Source organism: Coenobita brevimanus, chromosome 93 (assembly GCF_032717465.1).
Source record: "Coenobita brevimanus isolate Jiangsu-jjx chromosome 93, ASM3271746v2, whole genome shotgun sequence".
NCBI classification, from domain to species: Eukaryota; Metazoa; Arthropoda; class Malacostraca; order Decapoda; family Coenobitidae; genus Coenobita; species Coenobita brevimanus.
Window position 1 is genome coordinate 710441 of NC_137046.1, and position 16470 is coordinate 726910.

Below are 16470 nucleotides of genomic sequence, written 5' to 3' on the forward strand. Positions count from 1 at the left end.
CCATTGATAGTACAGAACCCTACATGACTGAATAACCTCCAGTCATCTCTTGGGGACTGAATCTATGCAAAGCTGTCACTCTGACTGGTGTGTTCTAACCCCTGGACCACCAAGGGAAGGGGTGAATTAAGGCTGGATCCAACCCCTCCAGTTTGAAAATTTTATCCCAGAATATTTAACCGTGAAGGAGTTATTGAAGGATATATCTAACCCCACCAGTTCTATTGTCCATATGTTTTTAGCTGACAAAGATCTGTAACCTCTTTTAGCTTAGTTGATGGCCAGGCACAGTTAGTCTGGTGTATAATTTTACTTGTAACCAAGGAGACTCAAGTCTGCCTCATAACTAAGGCTCATCCTATTTCATACAACCATGACTTAGCATTCAAGTTGTAGGAATGACCCAATTCTATCACATAAAAACTGACTATAACAGTTTCTTCCAAACTACAGGATGGCCCATAAACTCCTTTTCCACTGCCAAGCAATTTCTTGGGTGATACAGGGATGGTTGAGTCAGTCAGTGTTATCCGTTTTTATTCTGCATCATTTATTCATTTTCTGTTTCAACTGCCACATCCATGCCCAATCCAGCTGGTGAGCCATCGCCGCCACACACAAGACACTGCTTGGTGAGTGAAGGCTGCACCTAACCCCTCCACTTTCAAAAATATCTCAGAATAAAATTAACAAGAGGTTGCAAGAATGAAATAGAGAGTAGGCCACTGGATTGAAAGGGTTTTTTAATGCTGAATTATACAAGAGATAAATCTATACAATACAATGGTTCTTCTTCATTATAAAATACAGAAGAGACATATATGAGCATACAAAAGGATCATCATCACTATCAACACTGGCACCATCATCATCATCTTTGGCACTATCAGCAGCATAATCACTCATCATCAAGATAACTATTGTTCTCACTGCCATCATCATCATCAGCACCACCATCATCAATGTTATCTTTGGCACCACCACCACCACCACCATAACAGGCAACAACACCACAGTCATCATCATCCTAACCTTACATAAAAACCTTTCCCCCTGAATCAAATGACGTTTTCTAGTTTATTCTTGCTACTTCCAAACAACTCAGATATTCTATTCCAGAAGTCTTTATGTCGCACATTTCAATATTTCACCGATCACATGGTTCAATGCCAAGGTAACACTCACTAGTTTCCAATACTTTAGGAAGGATGAAAGCAATGCTGCGAGTCCTACCTGCCTGAGTGTTCACACATTCAACATAACTTCTCATGATCAGGATAACTCTAGTGAAGTACATTATTCCTGACAACTTTATCTACATGAGAATGGTAACTACCTGTGTCTTGCTGTCTCCAAATAACTTATTCCCTCTCATGTCAGGACAACTCTAGTCTTGTCATCCAGTTAATGCCAGGTAATTTTATGTGGCTAAAAGTGCAGCACTGTCACCATTAACCCTCTCATGAGTGAGACAACTCTATTATTGTCTTCCAGTTGGTACCAGGTGTTTTTATGCAGCTCAAAGAGTGTTGTACTGCCACCTTTAACTCTTGTCGAGCTGCAGACCACATATGAGGCACAAATGAAGGTCTGCAAGTGCCACGCTGCAGGCCTCATACGAGATACAATTTCCATTGGTTATCAAACAATGACTCAGGGGAGGTGAACTTCCTTTCAAAGACTCAGACTGACAGGGTTAACTCTCTCATGGCTGAGACATTTCTATCATAGTCTTCCAACTGGTACCAGGTAATGTTATGTGGTTACTAGTGTAATTCTGTCACCCTTAACCCTCTCATGAATAGGACAATGCTAATTTTCTACTCTACACAACTGTGTTCAACTGAAAGTTGAGTCCCACAAACCCAAGAGTGTCAATACCTCGCTAGTCCAATGGTTGGGTCCCACTGTTGCAATTCCAATGTTTCCAGAGCCAGGTTCAGTTTATAACTCTTCACTGAAGCACACATCTACTGCTGTCACAAAAGCCTGAAAGTGCTAATACTACACTGGACTGACAGTCTGATGCCAAAGAGTGTTGACAGCTCACTGATCAGATGGTTCCGTGCCAAAATAACGATCGCCAAAGTTCCCAATGCCAGGCACAATATAAAACTTTTCATTGACACAGGGGTCCACGGCTGTTGTAACAATTCTCACCTTGGGAAATGCATATGCTATGTTGTGCACACCTGAAAGGGAAGATACAAATGTTTTTAGTTACATAGACAGTTTTCATCATCACCACACCCACACATATGCACACAAACATGCATGCCACACCACACCACACCAAACCCACACATGCACGAATGAATGCAAGCACACACACACACACACACACACAACAAAGCAACAAAACTCACCCTGTTCAGTCATAAGCAGAGAACACAATGATATATGTTCTTCTACAACTTCATGGTCCAATAACACTCTTATGGCCATAATGCCAACAGCTCCCATTGCTACTGTGGCGTCCATTAAAAAGATGTGATAGTCCTTGATGTCCTTTGGCAGTCTGAGGTAGTACAGCTGAAGAAAAAAAAACTAAAATTTTTATTATTACTATTACTGCTGTTGTTATGGGGATAGGGCAGCCTGATGATGGAGGACAGGGTGACATGGAGGCAGTTCATCTGTAACCACCCCTTCCAGGATTATAGTGTCTGGCTAAAGACAGATTATCATCATCATTATCCTAGTTTTGCCCATTACTGTACCTATTCTCTCGCTCTCTCTCACTATCTCAATGTCTCTTGAAAGTCTGTGGTAGTACAGCCCCCCTCCCCCTCCTGAAAAAATACTGTACAAAATGCAAAAATAAGTACCTTTATTACAATAATGCTTCTGGCGACTTCAGTGGTGAGTAAATAAAGTTGTGACCCATTCAACTGGGCTGACTTTAATCAACTGCTCCTCCTATCAGTTTTTTCTTGCTCCCTGAACCTTACCTCACTCCCTCTGAGAACATGACGAAGTCTGGATCATCATCATGATTAAAAAATCATTACAGCCACCACCACCACCACCATTATTCAGTAACCTTACACATAAAGCATAAGAACAGGAGACTAATTATCATGATCATTATCACTGTGACAATAAGCCAAGTTGGGGGGTCAACTGTAGTTAACTCCTTCAGTCATATTATCTTGCTTCACTGTTGGTACTGTCAGACATTCCCACATGTACTACACTGCAGGGCACACTTGTAGATCTGACAGGTATGATGTGGCCTTCATTTACTCATTATTAAAGCTCTGTCCTAAGCTTAAAAAACTGACCACATGTAGGAAGAATGTTCACCATCATTATCCAGACCTCTTTTCCCATCCTAGGAAGGGATGAGGTAGTATCCACACAGCCAGAGGAGACTTGAAAGAATGAGATCACAGAAAAACTAACCAAAGCAAGACAAGCATATCAATAATACTGTAAATCAATGAATGTTGCTGTGGCCCTATGCTCATCTTGACATGAGGTCAGTGGAATACATGCAGAAGTTGCCCTTCTCCTGCAGTTCACCATGCTGAGGGATAGGGAGGCAGCTGAGGGATGTCTCCATAATGAGGCAGAGAAGCCACTTGATTACACTGACACTGTCACTGGATTGAAGGGGTTAGTGAATGATGTATCTAACCCATCACATTTGAATCCTCCCCTACATCTTGTAAAGTTGTCCTAAAAAATAAAAAATAAAGAATAAAAAAAATAAATAAAAAATAAAGTGGCATAGCCAGACCCTCTCAAACTGGTGGGTCAAGGTGGAAGTGGCCCATTGCTACACAATGTGCACACATTTAAATAGATAAGTTTCAGATGGGGTGCCAGTGAGGAGGGCCAAGAAATGCATGGGGAAGCCAAGGCTGTCCTGAGGACTGGCCTATGGATACCATTATCCAGGTGGATTCTGTTCCAACTAATGCCACATCATTTTACCTCTGGCTCTCCTGTGTCAAGGTTCGTCTGGATGAGAATCTTGCCAATCCTAACGTCCTTCAACACCTCACACAAAGCGTTTTCCATTGTCTCCCCTGCCCGTAAAATTGAAACACCACAAATCTTTTCTGTGGCAATTCGTTTTCTTTCATACGGGATTCCCTGGGGTGTTTCCACAGTCACGTCCTGCTGGGGAGAAGGAGTAGAATCATCATCATCATCAAAATACCACAAATCTCTATGGTGAATTACTTTCTTTCACAAGGGATTTAATTATACAGGAATACCCCGGTTTAACAATGCAACTGGTTCAGTAAAAACCCATTGCTAGGCAGGGTACCATATCTCAGGGTGTATTTAACATGCAAAGTATAGGAATGTGTTTTTAAGTCTTGGGTTTACCCCTCAACCAAGTCCTAAACCTATCCAAATGAGTCCAAAAACAAGTTTCTAGCTAACCTAAACCTCCAAATAACTTTAAAACAAGCTAAACTAAGCCTAAAAGCAGTTTATAACTCACCTAAACCCAAAAATAAAATGTGAAAATCATCAAATATAAGGCTGGAAAAAATCAAACTTGGTAAACTGTACCCCAATATGACAATGCTCACCCCACCTATGACTAACTATCTATCTATCTATTGCCAGATGCCTCAATCCCGTACGGGGTGGCCACAAATAAACTGCCTCCATGTCGCCCTGTCCCCCATCATTTCACTGCCCTGCTCGCAACTCACACCCCCCTCTCTCATATACCTCTTCGCTCCATCTCTCCATCTCATCCTCAGCCTCCCCCTCCCTCTCCCCCCCTCCACCTCACTCACATACACTCTCCTCGTCAGTCTCTCACCCTCCATCCTCTCCATATGGCCAAACCACCTCAGTGTGTTCCTCCTAATGCTTCCTATCACATCCACATCCACACCACAATGCTCCTTTATATCTTCATTTGTCAGCCTGTCTCTCCATGTGACTCCACAGGCTAATCTTAAATAACTCATTTCCACTGCTCTCACTCTTGACTTGTGTCCTTCCAACAACGTCCAAGCTTCACTTCCATACGTTAGAGTTGGTATCAGAATACTGTCATGTAGTAACTTTTTCACTCCCTTGCTCACTTCCCTGCTTCTTATCACTGCTCTCAAGGAACCAGCAACCTTTCTTCCTTGTTGTACCCTTTCAAGCACTTCACCCTCCAAACTTCCATCCTTACTCATCACACTCCCTAGTACTTAAATGTACTCACATTTTCCATTTCCTCACCATCCAACCTCGCTGTACATTCACTGACTTCACCTCTCTCAAAGACCATCACTTTACTCTTCCCTACATTCACCTTTAGATTCCGTTTCTTACACACTCTCCCAAACTCATCCACCAAGCCTTGCAGCTCCCCTTCATCTTCACCTAACAACACAGTATCATCTGCAAACAACAGTACAGGGAGTTTCCAAACACTATCCTCTCTCACCAGGGCCACTCCAACATCCACTACCCTACCCTGTACCTCTTTTATTACCCCATCCATGTACAGATTGAACAACCATGGAGACATGACACATCCCTGTTTCAACCCAACCTTCAAAGAGAAAAATTCACTTAGTTCACTATCCAAACACACTGCAGCCTTAGCACCATCATACATACTCTTCACAGCATTCAACAACTTCCCATCTACTCCATATATTCTTAATACTTTCCACATTCCTTGTCTATCCACCCTGTCATATGCTTTCTCCAAATCCATGAAGGCCACATACAACTTCTTTCCCTTCTCTAGAAACTTTTCCACTAAAGATCTAAGAATGAATATCTGATCCACACAACCTCTTCCCTTCCTAAAGCCTCCCTGATCATCTCCAACTAATTCCTATGACTAAAACACATTAATCTAAGTCTAAAAAACGGTTTACAAATCAACCTTCACACAAAATTTTAGTCTAAAATACCACCAAAATCAGTTTAAAAAAACAAAACCCATTGCCACACTGGGGTCTGGCCAGTGTTAGGTGGGGTATGGTGGTTTTTCTACCCCCATCGCTATGCCGGGGTTTCACGTACATGTATAGGGGTATCACATCCTGAGGTCTGCCCGTAATAATACTAATACTTACACTAATAATAATAATAATAATAACTATAGTAATTCCTGGTAGGTGGGGGTGCTCACCATCCACTCACTCAATGTAGTGCTGCTTTGGTTATCAGCCCTTTCCTCTCGTACTTCCTTCCTCTTTCGTTCTTTTCTTCATTCTTTCTACTTTCTTCTGCCTATGGGTGATTTACTCTCCCTCTTCAATCTTTCTTTCCTTCATTCTTTCCCCATCCTTCTGCCTATGGGTGACACTACAGTACTGACAAGCCAAATGGTTTCCTGTACACCAGGAAACCATTTACTACGCTGGGTGGTGACCATAGCCAGACCCTCTCAAACTGGTGGGTCAAGGTGGAAGTGGCCCATTGCTACACAATGTGCACACATTTAAATAGATAAGTTTCAGATGGGGTGCCAGTGAGGAGGGCCAAGAAATGCATGGGGAAGCCAAGGCTGTCCTGAGGACTGGCCTATGGATACCATTATCCAGGTGGATTCTGTTCCAACTAATGCCACATCATTTTACCTCTGGCTCTCCTGTGTCAAGGTTCGTCTGGATGAGAATCTTGCCAATCCTAACGTCCTTCAACACCTCACACAAAGCGTTTTCCATTGTCTCCCCTGCCCGTAAAATTGAAACACCACAAATCTTTTCTGTGGCAATTCGTTTTCTTTCATACGGGATTCCCTGGGGTGTTTCCACAGTCACGTCCTGCTGGGGAGAAGGAGTAGAATCATCATCATCATCAAAATACCACAAATCTCTATGGTGAATTACTTTCTTTCACAAGGGATTTAATTATACAGGAATACCCCGGTTTAACAATGCAACTGGTTCAGTAAAAACCCATTGCTAGGCAGGGTACCATATCTCAGGGTGTATTTAACATGCAAAGTATAGGAATGTGTTTTTAAGTCTTGGGTTTACCCCTCAACCAAGTCCTAAACCTATCCAAATGAGTCCAAAAACAAGTTTCTAGCTAACCTAAACCTCCAAATAACTTTAAAACAAGCTAAACTAAGCCTAAAAGCAGTTTATAACTCACCTAAACCCAAAAATAAAATGTGAAAATCATCAAATATAAGGCTGGAAAAAATCAAACTTGGTAAACTGTACCCCAATATGACAATGCTCACCCCACCTATGACTAACTATCTATCTATCTATTGCCAGATGCCTCAATCCCGTACGGGGTGGCCACAAATAAACTGCCTCCATGTCGCCCTGTCCCCCATCATTTCACTGCCCTGCTCGCAACTCACACCCCCCTCTCTCATATACCTCTTCGCTCCATCTCTCCATCTCATCCTCAGCCTCCCCCTCCCTCTCCCCCCCTCCACCTCACTCACATACACTCTCCTCGTCAGTCTCTCACCCTCCATCCTCTCCATATGGCCAAACCACCTCAGTGTGTTCCTCCTAATGCTTCCTATCACATCCACATCCACACCACAATGCTCCTTTATATCTTCATTTGTCAGCCTGTCTCTCCATGTGACTCCACAGGCTAATCTTAAATAACTCATTTCCACTGCTCTCACTCTTGACTTGTGTCCTTCCAACAACGTCCAAGCTTCACTTCCATACGTTAGAGTTGGTATCAGAATACTGTCATGTAGTAACTTTTTCACTCCCTTGCTCACTTCCCTGCTTCTTATCACTGCTCTCAAGGAACCAGCAACCTTTCTTCCTTGTTGTACCCTTTCAAGCACTTCACCCTCCAAACTTCCATCCTTACTCATCACACTCCCTAGTACTTAAATGTACTCACATTTTCCATTTCCTCACCATCCAACCTCGCTGTACATTCACTGACTTCACCTCTCTCAAAGACCATCACTTTACTCTTCCCTACATTCACCTTTAGATTCCGTTTCTTACACACTCTCCCAAACTCATCCACCAAGCCTTGCAGCTCCCCTTCATCTTCACCTAACAACACAGTATCATCTGCAAACAACAGTACAGGGAGTTTCCAAACACTATCCTCTCTCACCAGGGCCACTCCAACATCCACTACCCTACCCTGTACCTCTTTTATTACCCCATCCATGTACAGATTGAACAACCATGGAGACATGACACATCCCTGTTTCAACCCAACCTTCAAAGAGAAAAATTCACTTAGTTCACTATCCAAACACACTGCAGCCTTAGCACCATCATACATACTCTTCACAGCATTCAACAACTTCCCATCTACTCCATATATTCTTAATACTTTCCACATTCCTTGTCTATCCACCCTGTCATATGCTTTCTCCAAATCCATGAAGGCCACATACAACTTCTTTCCCTTCTCTAGAAACTTTTCCACTAAAGATCTAAGAATGAATATCTGATCCACACAACCTCTTCCCTTCCTAAAGCCTCCCTGATCATCTCCAACTAATTCCTATGACTAAAACACATTAATCTAAGTCTAAAAAACGGTTTACAAATCAACCTTCACACAAAATTTTAGTCTAAAATACCAGCTAACTCATTTTAAAAAAAATTATCCCATTGCCACACTGGGGTCTGGCCAGTGTTAGGTGGGGTATGGTGGTTTTTCTACCCCCATCGCTATGCCGGGGTTTCACGTACATGTATAGGGGTATCACATCCTGAGGTCTGCCCGTAATAATACTAATACTTACACTAATAATAATAATAATAATAACTATAGTAATTCCTGGTAGGTGGGGGTGCTCACCATCCACTCACTCAATGTAGTGCTGCTTTGGTTATCAGCCCTTTCCTCTCGTACTTCCTTCCTCTTTCGTTCTTTTCTTCATTCTTTCTACTTTCTTCTGCCTATGGGTGATTTACTCTCCCTCTTCAATCTTTCTTTCCTTCATTCTTTCCCCATCCTTCTGCCTATGGGTGACACTACAGTACTGACAAGCCAAATGGTTTCCTGTACACCAGGAAACCATTTACTACGCTGGGTGGTGACCATATAACCAAATTATGGCGCCTGGTGGTTTAGTGGGTAATTAAGGCACTCCAATTTAGGGGACATGTTATATGCTGGAGATGTGGCTGGAGCTAGCTCTGTGGCTACAGTAAGGAGTGGCTGGAGGAAATTCAGGGAGCTGTTGCCTCTCCTGACTCTGAGAGGGTTCTCCTTCCTTGCTAAGGGATCTATGTATGCAGCATGTGGTAGAAGTGTAATGCTCTGTGGTAGTATGAACTGGGCAGTAAAGGAAGAGGATATCTGGAGGCTCAAATGTACAGATATGACAATGATCAGATGGGTGCGTAGTGCATCCTTGAATGTGAGGCCTGTGGGAGCTTGGATTACGATTGGCAAGTTGAAAGGAAGGATGGGACTAGTGTGTATTGGTGATGTACTGAGGAGAGGTGATGATGTGGGGTAGACTGAGATGGTCTCAGCATGTTGGGAGGATGGATGATGACAACTGGGCGTGGAAGGTGAGGAGTGTGAATATCAGGGGTAGGGCTGAGATGGGCGGACCAAAAAAAGACCTGGGACAAGGTCACAGAGCGTGACCTCTGGGATAAAGGACTGAACAGAGAGGCTGCCAGAGATCAAGAAGCATGGAAAACTGCCATTAGGTAACCAAGGCTGATATATGCAAGCATGTTGGAACCTTTATAAATGATACCACTAAACCTATTGGTCTTCATTACAGTTCTCCTCAGATCACAGCTTCTTGAAGAGAAAAAACAAAAGACCTTCTGTAAATGGAGGTAAAGATGGAGAGATGGCAATTTTAGGCCAACATAAAATGAAAAGGGTGAGTTTTCAAAAGCCATCTATCTCTAAGACATACCGTAAATGGAAGTAGAGTCAGCGCGTGTTCTATCACCAGACGAATCAACCTCTTGGAGTAGAAGATGAATTCGTCCCTGGGAGTGTCCTTATTGCGAATGAACGTGTGCAGACCACGAATTTGTGGCGTTGATGGCAGGAGATGGAGGGAATTAGGTCTTGCAATGCCAAAATTGGCGTTTGCTAGCTTCTCTCGCAGCTTGAAGCCCCTCTGAAGAATATACAACCAGCATCACATCCTATTGTCATTCTAATGTTTGAACTCAGCATTCAAGATGGACAGATGGCAATTTTAAGTCTAGTCAAATTCAAGATGGGCAGATGGCTATTTTAAGTCTAGTGAATTCAAGATTGGCAGATGGCAATTTTTAAGTCTAGTCAATTCAAGATGGGCAGATGGCAATTTTTAAGTCTAGTCAATTCAAGATGGGCAGATGGCAATTTTTAAGTCTAGTCAATTCAAGATGGGCAGATGGCAATTTTTAAGTCTAGTCAATTCAAGATGGGCAGATGGCAATTTTAAGTCTAGTCAATTCAAGATGGGCAGATGGCAATTTTAAGTCAATTCAGAGGAAAAAGGGGTTTAGGATTATTATTATTACCTGTTGTAGTTGTGTCATGACATTTTGAGCAATGAGATTTATGGCAACTTCATTCTCACCTCCTCTTGGCACAATGATGTCTGCATGGACCTGAGAATAAGAAGAAAGTAACCATCATCATTATTTATTTATCATTATCATTCTCTCTCTCTCTCTCTCTCATTCTGTATAGGTAATTAAGGTATCACCATAATGGTATAATAATAATAATAATCATCAACTGATGGAGTAGAGAGGTATACGAGGGAGGGGGGGGTAAACTGAGAGCAGGGCAGTGAAATGGCGACATGGAGGCAATTCGTTTGTGGCCATCCCGTATGGGATTAAGGCGTCTGGCAATAGATAGATGCCTATAGATAGATCATCAACTAAGAACATGAAGAAAGTATTTATCATCATTAACACTTCATCATCACTTACTCTTTCAGTATAGGTAATTAATGTACCACCATAATACTGTAATGCATCCATCCACCCATCATCCAATCCCATGTTGCCCCATGAGGAGTGTAGGAGTGCAGGCCAAGCAAGTTGGTCCTGACATTTAAGATGAGTGACCAGCCTCACTCATCCCTGAGTGGCATTACATGAGCAATATACCCCAGCCACCCACTGGATATAAACCTTCACCGGCTCATTCTGATTGGAGCGCTGTAATTACTCACTATACCACCAAGTGCCATAATTTGGTTATATGGTTACCACCCAGCATAGTAAATGGTTTCCTGGTGTACAGGAAACCATTTGGCTTGTCACTCACTGCAGTGTCACCCACAGGCAGAAGGAAGGGGAAAGAATGAAGGAAAGACAGAAGAGGAAGGAAGGAAGAGAGGAAAGGGCAGACACACAAAGTAGCACAACATCAAGTGAGTGCCCCCACCTACCACATAATACTGTAATACTACTACTAATAATAATAACAATAATCTATCTATCCATCCATTGCGAGATGCATTAATCCTGTAAGGGGTGGCTACAAACAAAGCACCTCCATGCCACCCTGTTCCCTTTGATTTCACTGCCCTCCCCCCAGTTCACACCCCTCTCTCACATACCTCTACACTCCACCCCTCCATCTCATCCTTGGCCTCCCCCTTCCTCTCCCCCCCTTCACCTCACCCACATACACTCTCCTTGTTAGTCTCTCACTCTCCATCCACTCCACATGGCCAAATCACCTCAGCATATTTCTCTTAACGCTTTCTATCAGATCCACATCCACGCTACAACGTTCCTTCACTTCCTCATTTGTCAGTCTGTCTCTCCATGTGACTCCACATGCTCCTCTCAAGTAACTCATTTCCACTGCTCTCACTCTTGACTTGTGTCCCTCCAACAAGGTCCAAGCTTCACTTCCATACGTTAGAGTTGTTATCACAATACTATCATGCAGCAACTTATTTACTTAAAGCAACTTTTTTACTTAAATGCTCACTTCTCTATTTCTTATCACTGCATTCAAAGAACCAGCAGCCTTTCTTCCTTGTTGCATCATCTCATGCACTGCATCCTCCAAACCTCCATCCTTACTCATCACACTACCCAAATATTAATGGACTCACATTTTACACTTCCTCATCAACCAACCTTACTGTGCAGTCAGTGACATCATTTCTCTTGAAGACAATAACTTTACTCATCCTTACATTCACCTTTAGATTCAATATCTTACACACTCTCCCAAACTCATTCATCATCATCATCATCATCATTCTTCTTCCCCCCCCCCCTCTCTCCCACCTCTCTCTAACATAGGCAGTTCATTATTATCACCACCATCCCAACTTCTATTACCAATGAAATTTGGAGTGAGGGAAGTTATACAAACATCCTTCTCTTCCTCCTCCTCATTACTATAATATTTCCTGACATAAAAAGGGAAAAGATATATTAACAACATCTAGTAACTTAAATAATGCTTAACCATGCAACTGAGATCTACACAGACCATACAGATCAAGAGGTCCTTATCACAGAGGTATCAACACACTGTACATACATATTAGTCAAGTGTTAGATTCACAAACTGCATGTACTCTTCTGAGCTGCTACATCACAAGAATGTTGTTGTTGTTGTTGTTGTACCCCAGGCTCATCTGAACATGAACCCTGTGTATTGTAGTCTGCAGCAGTCCAACACCCTTCTTTTGGGGAAGACGGATAAAGATGTTACTATAACCAGCCAGTGGTGCCACCCAGTTACATTGGCGTCATCATACAAAGGTGCCCATCTCCACCACCACAAACTGTTACATATGTGCCACAGATCTAGAGGTCTTTACCACAGAAGGGGCAATGTAGTAGTCAAATGCAGGCTTGACAAACTTGAAGTATTGTTTCAACACACCATCCAGTTCTCTCCCTCGCTCTGCAATGTCCCGCTGCAATCGGCGAACCAGTCTTTCATCTGAATCAGTGTCAACAAATACCTTCATGTCTAGTAACTGTTGAAAGAAATTAGGTTATTATTATTATTATTATCACCATAATCATCATCATAGAATCCTGTGTTGCCCCATGAGGAGTGTAGGAGCCTGGGGCTAAGCAAGTTGGTCCTGACACTAATACTAGAGGAACCAGCCTCACTCATCCCTGAGTGGCATTACGTGAGCAATAAACCCCAACCACCCCTTGGATATAAACCTGCACTGGCTCAATCCAATTGGAGTGCCTTAATTACCCACTAAACCACCAGGCACCATAATTTGGTTATATGTTACCACCCAGTGAAGTACATGGTTTCCTGGTGTACAAAGCTGGGAATAAAGCCACTACTATTTTAATAACGATGGTGGTAATGCCATTACTTGTTTTAGCTAGTAGCAGAACTGAGAGCGCTGCTACTTCTTGGCAGTACTCACGCGTTACTGCGCTCCTCACTACTCAAGCGACGAATACAGGTCCGGAGTTGGTGAGTGCTGTACATACAGATATGCTGACGGTTTGGTTGTATTAATGACGAAAAATAATACTTTTGTCAGTTCTGTCAATTAATGATGTTTGTTCTACATTACATCAGTAATTTATTCATTATTATTTATTAGTTATGTGCAATAATTAGACAGGAATTTGCTAGTTAATTATCAATTGTTTAAATTAAGTAAAGATAAATAAGGATGTCAGCTAGATGTAGGCAAAGCAAACACACACACACACACACACACACACACACACACACACACACACACCTCTAACTATCCCCGTCTCTAACTCCCGTTCTGTGGACCTGGTGTGGAGGTTCAGGGCGTGGTTCTCCATCTGGCGACGTCGCCCCTGACGGTATACAATGTATACTGGAGCCAGAGGAGCACCCTGGAGCTGGGGGAACTTTTCTCCCAAGCTGCCAGGGGAGCTGTGTACATTGGGGGCAACTTCAATGCCCACCACGCCCTGCTCTCTTCGCCTCTTCAGCCCAACGATGCAGGACGACACATCTCTTTAATACTGGAGGAGGTGGGTGATGTTTCCCTATTAAACGACACCACTGAGGCCACACACATTGACGGGGGGCGTCTGGACTTGGCGTTTGTGTCCTCCCCCCTTGCGGGCTCGGCAACATGGTCACTGCACCCTCACCTTGCTAGTGATCATTTTGCCCTAGAGGTCACTCTGCCAACTGCTCCACTCCCACCGACGCCGCCCCCTCCTCTGCGGTGGGACTTCCGTAGGGCCGACTGGGTGGCGTTTGCCCAGGCCTTAGCTGGGGCCTTTGCTGCATCTCCTCCCGCCTCAGACCTCGAGAGACGAGCAGATCAGGTGGCGTGTATCTTTTCACAGGCTGCCTCTCTTGCTATCCCCCTGCAGCGTCGATCCGCGAGGTGCTATCGGGACGGCTGGATTTACTGCGACAGGGTCAAGGAATTGAACCGGCGGCTCAATGCGGCACGCAGGCAGTACCGACGGCGTCGCACATCTCCACACCGTCGGTACCTGGTGGCTGTCACGCGACATGTCACCACAGAAAAACGCCGCATCAAGGAGGAGGCGTGGATTGGATGGTGTCGTACCCTAGACGCTCACTCCACACTCAGGGAGATGTGGAGGAGAATCAGGTTCATCTCCGATCCACGTCCTCCTCGTCCGCCCTCGCATCCTGATCCTGCCGCAGAGGCCAGCCGCCTCGCTCAGCACTTTGCGGATCGCTCTGCTTCAAGCAATCTCCCACAATCCGTCCAGATTCTGCAGGCTCAGCTATGCACCGCTTGTGCCACGGCAGTTCAGGCTGCCTGTGATAGGCCAGACCCAGCTGATTGTCCCATCACCAGCGGGGAGGTTCTAAAAGCACTGCACCACTGGGAGGACTCTGCGCCTGGACTGGACGGGATTACATATTCACTCCTGTCACACGCTGGGGATTGCGGCAGCGAGCGCCTACTTGATCTAATCAACCTCTCGTGGTCTGAGGGGCGTCTGCCAAGGTCGTGGAAGGCGGCTGTTATTCACCCGATTCCTAAGCCTCATGATCCTACCGCCATGCGCCCCATCTCCCTCCTTAGCTGTATCGCTAAAACGGCTGAGAGGGTTGTGCGGGCTCGTCTCGCTTGGCGGCTGGGACCACTGCACCCAAGGATCTTCGCTTACCACCATGGTAGGAGTGCCACTCACTGCCTCGCATCTTTCCTTGGGGAACTGAGAGGGGGAAGGGGGATGGCCGTCTTCCTCGACCTTGAAAAGGCTTTTGAACTAGCCAGCCCTACAGTTATTTTGGCTGCCCTTGCAGACAGGGGTGTGGGAGGCAGGCTTTTAGCCTGGATCAGGGACTTCTTTGCGGATCGCTCTGCAGGGGTCAGATTTCAGGGGGACCTCTCACACTTTTGCAAACATTTAAATGGCACGCCCCAGGGGAGCGTATTAAGCCCCCTCCTTTTTAATACCCTTATGGAGGGGCTCTTAACTCTCGACTATGGGCCTGGCATCACCCTCCTCTGTTATGCAGACGATCTTGCCCTCGTTTTTACAAGAAGGGATTGTTTTCGACAGGCAGACTTGGCCCTTTCTCGGCTCCATGCCAAGTGTGCCGAGTTAGGCCTCAAAATTAACTTCCAGAAGACCAAGTGCCTGCCATTTGGACTCCGCCCCCCAGACTTTCCACTGCTACTCGGTGGCCATCAGCTCTCCATTGTCACTGCACATCGGTACTTGGGGGTCTGGCTTGACGCGGGTCTCAACTTTTCCTGCCACGTTCGGTACCTGAGGGAGCGTGCATCCACCCGCATGGCTGCTCTCCGCTATCTATCCAAGCGGAGTTTGGGGGCATCATATTCCATCCTACGGACTTTTTATATACACGCAGTCCGATCCTTAGTAGACTACAGCGCCATCTGCTTGACGGGACTCGCTCCGCCAGTCGCCAGATCTCTGGAGGTCATCCAGAATGATGCCCTCAGCATTATGCTGGGTGCTCCACGCTGGACCCGACTTGTCAATCTGCGTATGGAGGGTGGGCTGCCATCTCTGGCCCATCGCATTGTGTTACGAGAGGCAATTGTCACTCTGAAGCTGATCCAGTGCCTGCCTCACCTGCCTGTCTCTGCCCTCCTAAAACGCCTTCTCTGCCGCCCACCTGAGCCGGCCCCTCAGCGTGACTGGGCCCGCACCACAGCCGCTGCCATCCATGGATTGGGAGCTGCTGCGAGCCTCTGTCAAGATCCCGACTCTCCCTTTCCTGGATACGTTGATCCACCGCCATGGGATCCTCCTCTTTTTAATATTATTGGTCCATCGGAGGCTAAACCTCGCTCATCAATTCCAGCACTCCTTTGCCAGGAGGGTCTCAGTAGGGTGGCAGCTCTGGCCTCACCAGACTCAGCCATCTACTACACTGATGGCTCTGTTTCCCCTAATGGCGCAGCTGGAGCGGCCTTTGTCTCTGGGCATATAGTGGAAGCTTGGCGACTCTCTTCATGTGTATCCGCTTTCCAGGCGGAACTTGCGACCATCCTGGGTGCATTGCGCCATGCTCACCACCATCGTCGCAATCGAGTCAAAATCCACACAGACTCTCTTTCCTCCATTCAGAGATTACGATCCTTCTCGCTGCATGACAACGTCTTTC

The 16470-nt window shown here is 45.0% G+C and overlaps 1 pseudogene; it reads right to left on the reverse strand.

Moving 5' to 3' along the window:
• Nucleotides 1-1751: 1751 nt before the first annotated feature.
• Nucleotides 1752-16470, reverse strand: part of LOC145412562 (uridine-cytidine kinase-like 1) — a 28554-nt pseudogene continuing 13835 nt past the window's right edge.